The sequence below is a fragment of the Gordionus sp. m RMFG-2023 genome, chromosome 3, assembly GCF_954871325.1.
Source record: "Gordionus sp. m RMFG-2023 chromosome 3, tfGorSpeb1-WG-v2, whole genome shotgun sequence".
NCBI lineage: Eukaryota > Metazoa > Nematomorpha > Gordioida > Chordodea > Parachordodidae > Gordionus > Gordionus sp. m RMFG-2023.
Window position 1 is genome coordinate 31108993 of NC_088777.1, and position 6732 is coordinate 31115724.

Here is a 6732-nt window from a genome sequence, read left to right on the forward strand (position 1 = left end):
TTTTATTATATTTATATCATATGTTGTTAAATTAAATCTATTGGCTTTTATAAATTTAAAATATATTATTATATTATATGATGTCAAAACAAATCGTGAGATGTTAAAGGGTTAATAAAATGACCAGCTTAGCCCTTATATAAAACTAACTAAAAAACATATCAGGAAACATAAAAAGGTAGGTTAGCTAAAGAATTGCTAAGAATAAAAAATTGGATATCATATCTATAAATGATTGTCAATAAATAATTGGCCCTGTTTTAAATAATAGGTGCAATTATTAAATCTATGAGACAAACCAATTTTAAAGTAACTAATTTATAAATTTTTTGCATTAAAATAATTTAATATCAAATTGTATTAATATCTTAATTTCCAAGGTCAATTTTTATTTAATCAAATTCTATAGATAAAATATAATTTTTAGAAAAAAGTGTAATAAATTTTTAAAATAATTTGCAACAAAGTATGGATATTTATATAAAAGTTATTAAGAAAATAATGGCATTTAAATAAAAAATTGCATTTCTCAACAGGGGTTCATAGATAAGCCACTGTAATATCATGATTAGAGATCTGCAAAACTTGGCGAGTTCAAACCCCTGGTCCTTTTTTAGAAAAAATTAAAATGGGTTAAGCCAATTTTTTTCAAGCTAGGCCAGGCAAAATATTTAACTGGGCATGCTGTTTGTTTTAATATGCCAGTTCTCTTTCAATATTTTAAATTTCAAGCCCTTACTAAGCTTTAGATTTATATATATATATATAATTAAAATACTAAAAAGCTTTAATTTTATTAGATAAAGTTAACTAAATGATATATTAATATAAAAGCATAGTCATAAATAATATTAAATTTTAAAAAATTGATATACAATAGTCTGTGAATATGTTAAAGGAAAATTTTATATGGCAGTTTATTTTTCTTCTGCTTTTTTTTGTTTATCTCTCATCAATTGTGCATCTCTAAAAAAATTTAGTAAAATGTTTTAAATGTTTAAATATAATTCTTACCTTTCTTGCCTTGATTGTAACGTCTGACCTTGGTTTGTTCCTTTCTCTCCTCCTGTTTTAGACTTTTCGTTATCCTTCTGCTTTTTCATATTTTTTTCTCGAGCCTTTTCCCTCTGATTACCCCCTGTAAATATTTATTATATTATTTTATAAATATTTGATCCTGTGTATTTTGATTACTTGTCATAGTATTATTTTTCCACAAGTTATACCAGAATTTGAAAAATAAATATACTTGTGCCTACTATAAAATAAGATTACATACATGTCATGTTTCTTGTTGAAGAGAGAGAGGGTCGGCTCTCATGGAGCAGAAAATATTAATATTACCGTGGGCCGAGGATAGTTACTGTGATAAATACTATATAATATTATTATAGTTCATTTTATATTACATTCTATTTGGAATATATTATCATGATTGCTATTCGAGGATACCAACTCCTAAGAATGTACACCAATTGCAATCTTTTTTAGGACTTGTGAATTTTCACGAGAGATTTTTACCACATTCATGGTATAGCCGCTCCATTACATATTAAAAGTTCCTGGAGCTTGTCTGATAGGGAACAAGATGTATTTAATAAAATAAAGCTGCTTTTGTCAACAAATAAAACTTTAATTCCTTATTCGTCTTTGCCAATTATATTAGAATGGCGCCTCTAACTCTGGTTTTGGAGCTGTGCTACTTCAAGTAGTTATAAATGGTTCTAGCAGACTTATCGCATTGGCTTCGCGAACATTATTGGAGTCAGAGAAGAATTATGCACCAAAAGAAAAGAGGCACAAGCACTTTTGATTGGAATGGAAAAATTTTTATACTTTCATTTTTGGACTAAAATTTATATTGCGAACAGATCACAAACCTTTGGGAAAATTATTTGGTGATAAACATAAACTACCAAAAATATCCAATAATCGATTAACGCGCTGGGCATGGAAAATGTCCGCATATGATTTTGAAATTGAATATCGTTCAGGAAAAGAAAACATAGTGGCTGATACATTATCTAAACTTCATTAGTAAGTATAGAGTCAGATAACGACCAGAAACAAGCATTAAAAATTTAAGCTATAAATTGACTCGATATAAATCTTGGTCAAGTTGAACTCCAAAGAAACAAGGAAAAGATTGCTAAATAAAGTAATTAAAAACATTGAGCGAGGATGGGTGGGGTATCAGGTCAAAATTTTCAAATTGCGGGAAAAATTTGGTATTATGAGAGAGAAATATAAAAATTGCGGTAGAAATATAAAAATTGCTAAAAAAAAAATTTGCGGGAGCCTATTATTTTTTATTTAGTTTATATAAATACAAAGTCGGTAACTATTTTTTAAAATAAAATAACATCTTGATTTATTAAAATATATTAATTTATAAAAAATACCAAGGATCTTTTTTAAATATAAAAGAATGTAAACAAGATAAAATTTTATAAAAAAAACGATTTTAATTTTACAATTAAAAATATATTTTATGCGAATGTCCCGCAAAACGACCGCAATTGGTAATCTACAGTGTATGTGTGTAAAACATTATAGGGATAGACGCTTAATTATTACGTATCACGTTTAAATACATAATAAGGTACTCCAAATAAAAAATAATACAGATGAAACTACAGTTGCGGGAATTGTAATCACTTATCTTGTAGTACAACATTCAGAGATACTTATCATCGCGGTAGAATCTTTTTCCTATAATATTTAATGACTCTAATATAAATGAAAACTATACTTGTAGAACAAAAATGAGCAAGGCTATCATCAATGTTTTAGGACCTAAATCTAGGAGGTCAATTCTTGACGATTTTAAAAATGAGCACACATATGCAATTCTAACAAATGCATCTAATAAGGGAAATATTTCCTCCGCTATTTCATCAAAATTAAGGTCGTTTCAATAATACTATTAAATTTTTCCCTGAAATAGCGAAAAATCCAAAGACATAGCTAACCATATAATGGTAAATATAGCAGATTCGAGATTATCATAAATTGCATGTCAGCTTTCTGATCTGATAATGCCTCAGTGAATTTGGTAAAAACAGAGTGTATTTACAGAATTGAGTCAGCACAATGTTGGTTGCGATTTGGTTGCGATATGTTCCTAATACCCGCCATCGGAATTTTATAAACTTTTAAAAAAATATTTCTTAAATAAAGATTATAAAAGCTGTCCTAATATTTTGAAAATTTTTTCCGATAATGAATGGCAGAGGTATATTTAGGAATGATTTCACCAGTAGGAAATCTTTTACATGCTGTTAATGTGTAGTTGCAATCAGAAGAATTTTAACAAATTCACAAAATTATGCTGCAGATTTTCTCTTTACAGTTAAAAATTGACAATAAATTTTATGGCGCCATTGCTAAAATTTAATTATATTTTATTTGAGATTTAAATAATAGAACTAAATGTTTATCGTCGTTATTGAGATATTTATAAAATTCCTGACATGACATATTATATATTTGTTTAATCATTAGCTCGGCCTCTAATGTTGTTAAAGCAATCCGATTTCTCTCCTTTTTCCAGGCAGTCCTCATTAGGCTAAAAATGCGCTCGGATGAGGCATTAAAATGAGGTAAGGAGAAGACATACTCGCATATTTTTTCCAAGCATGGGGATTTATCGTTATTACGAAAAAATTCAACCCATTTCTCCTCTGCTTTTAGACCATCTAACTTTAAGTATTTTGGCGAATCATAAAAAATAGAGAGAATTACAATCTCCTCTAACAAGAAATCAATGTCTTTCAGTATTTTTAATATATTTATTAATTATAAAAACCATCAATTGATGATTTCTTTTCCAAGGTCATAATATTTATACATTTGTAAATAGAGTTATTAAAATCAAATTTTGATTAAATATTCTAAAATTATCTTAATAAATGAAGTATCTTTGAATATTTGATGTAATCCATAAAGTATTTTAGAAGATTAGTTTATATAAAAAATCGTTTATTTAAATAAATTATTTAATTTTACACAATATCTCTATTTAAATTTTACATTCTCTTTTAAACTAAAAAAATCTGCTTTATATAACAAAATATATAAAAATTTATATAAAAAAAATCAATCTATCAATTTATAAAAAAAATCAATTTATAACAACATAAAAAAAACAATTTAAAGGTTAGTATTAATCGGTCATATTAACAATAAAAATATCTGCTTCATTTAAAAATGTATTAATTAGAGTATTATTTGAATATTTAAATATAATATTTTTAGCAATAGCGCCATAAAATTTATTATCAATTTTTAACTGTAGAGATGAACAGAACTGTAGCCAGCGTATACATGACAGGATTTTCACTGGATGCAAAGCCCCTCCAAAAACCTGTTACCCCCCTAAAAATTCCCGCCATCTTCGGCGGCAGTGTCTCTCTATTATTTTCACCTTATTAATTTATTTATACACTTTTCAGAGAATTAACTTAAATTAATCTATCTCTACTACCAACTATCGATATTTTGTGAATATAAAGAATTTATTTTTTAGATAATAAATTCAATTAAAACCTCCATTATTTACAATGAATTAATTATTATGGCATTATGAGCTTGCTAAAATATCTAAACCTTTTAAATTACATTACAAAGGATAGCAGAAAGTTTTACTTGGAAAACAATGTGTATGATTGTTTGCAATATATAGATTTGGTCGATGAATTGAATTATAATAATTCTATAATAAAAGTATTAATTTTTACAGCAATAAATTTTGTCCTATTTGATCTCAAAATTTAATAGATAACCCCCCAAAAAATTTATCATACCCCCATTAAAGCAGCCTACCCCCTCAAAAAAATAGGATGCAAACTGTTCCTACCCCTCCCGCTCATGTAGACTCTGGCTGTAGCATGATTTTATGAATCTTTTTTATAAAGAATATTCTGATTGCAACTGAATATTAACTGCATGAAGCAGATTTCCTACATGTGAAATGAATCCAAAATATGCCTCTGCCATTTCATACTCGAAAAAATTTTCAAAATTTTAGGACAGCTTTTAAAATCTTTATTTAAGAAAAGTATTTTTTTTAAGGGTTTGTAAAATTTTAAAATTCTATCGATGGCAGGTATTAATGACAATGATAGGTATATATCGCAACAACTCACACCATTCCAAGTCAGACCACTTCACCAACTCTTTTAATTCATTAACTCTTTTAGTTGATGACTAAATTCGTTAAAACATTTCATCACAATTATTTTGACATCCACCGATAGTACATTTATTGCCTTCTTGCAAGAATTATATAGTGTATGGCATATACAGCCAATTGATATTAATTCATTATAGTGCTGCCTCAATTCTGTAACTTTAGTTTTTGCCAAAATTTACAGAGCCATTATCAGCGCAGAAAGCTAACATGCAAATCATTGATACCCCTGAATCAGCTATATTTACCATTATGTGGCTAGCTACATAGTTGGACTTTTCACTATCCGAGGAAAAAATTTTAACAGTTTTATGGAGATATTCTTATTCTTGTTGAAATAGCGAAGGATCAATGAAAATGTTTTAATATTTCCCTTATTAGATGCATCTGTTAGAATTGAATATGGATGCCCATCTTTCAAATCGTCTAGAATTGACCTCTAGGATTCAGGTACTAAAACACTTACGATAGCCTTGCCCATTTTTGTTCTGCCACAAGTAAGGTTTGCATTTATATTGGAGTCGTTAAATATCATGAGAAAAAAATTGGACCCACATTGTGATGATATAGCTCTGTGAATGTTGAACTACATGATAGATGTATACAATTTCCGCAAATGTAGTTGCATCTGTATTATTTATTATTTGAGAATATTTTTGTATTGCAATCGATGTTGATATACTCCCCTGTACTGACTTATATGAATGAAATAGTGCTGTAAACATTTCTAAAAAAATCGAACGTGTACGCATTCAACGTTCATTGACAAAAATCGAACGCGTTCACGTTCAAGTTCATGTTCAAAAAAATGGAACGCGTTCACGTTCACGAACTCGTTCACCTCATAAAACCGTTCAAAATTTTATGATAAATTTTCTTTAAATTTAATTTAATATAAATAAACTTACATTTTTTAATACAATATATTTTAGCCATGTTAAAAAATAATATAATTTATTTTGATAATATAATTATAAATAAAATATAATATAGCGAATAAAAAGATATTTTTATTTATAAAAAATTTTTCTTATTAAATTTTAATAACAATTGTTTTCAAAATATTTATCTGATAGACAGGAACACTTGGCAGTTAATACAGCATTAGCCTAAAAACGCGCTCTACAGGGGCAGATGAGGGGATTGCGGTATTATACTTAATAAACAGCTCGTTTAACGTGGAGAATAAATTAAAAACATATTGTTTTGTTATTTGCAAAAAAATGAGATAAGTTATCCTCCTCCAATCCATTCTCTACTCTCGACAAAAAAATGGATATCTCGAAATTAACAGTTCTCTAGCGTTTTCAAAGCATTTTTTTCAATAACCCTATAAGTTTATTTTTAATAGGTTTGTTCTGTGGAAGTTTTATCTATAGCGATTGAAGTTTGAATGCTGGGTGTATAATTGCAGAAAGAACATTTTGATTCTTATAAATATGTTCAAGGCTTTAAAAAAATAAAATATATGTAATTAATTGAGAATGATAAGTTTAATACCTTTTATTAATCCTATTTAATACGGCGTCTATCAATGGTTG

The 6732-nt window shown here is 27.5% G+C and overlaps 1 long non-coding RNA gene across 2 annotated transcripts; it reads right to left on the reverse strand.

Moving 5' to 3' along the window:
- Positions 1–775: 775 nt before the first annotated feature.
- Positions 776–1332, reverse strand: LOC135926489 (uncharacterized). 2 transcript variants are annotated; one of them, XR_010571895.1, is made up of 3 exons: positions 1195–1332; positions 1015–1138; positions 776–966 (listed from the first exon to the last, which is right to left on the reverse strand). It is a non-coding gene; the product is annotated as an uncharacterized LOC135926489 (long non-coding RNA). The 2 variants fall into 2 exon arrangements; XR_010571894.1 differs by lacking the exon at positions 1195–1332 and having other exon boundaries at positions 1015–1188.
- Positions 1333–6732: the final 5400 nt, after the last annotated feature.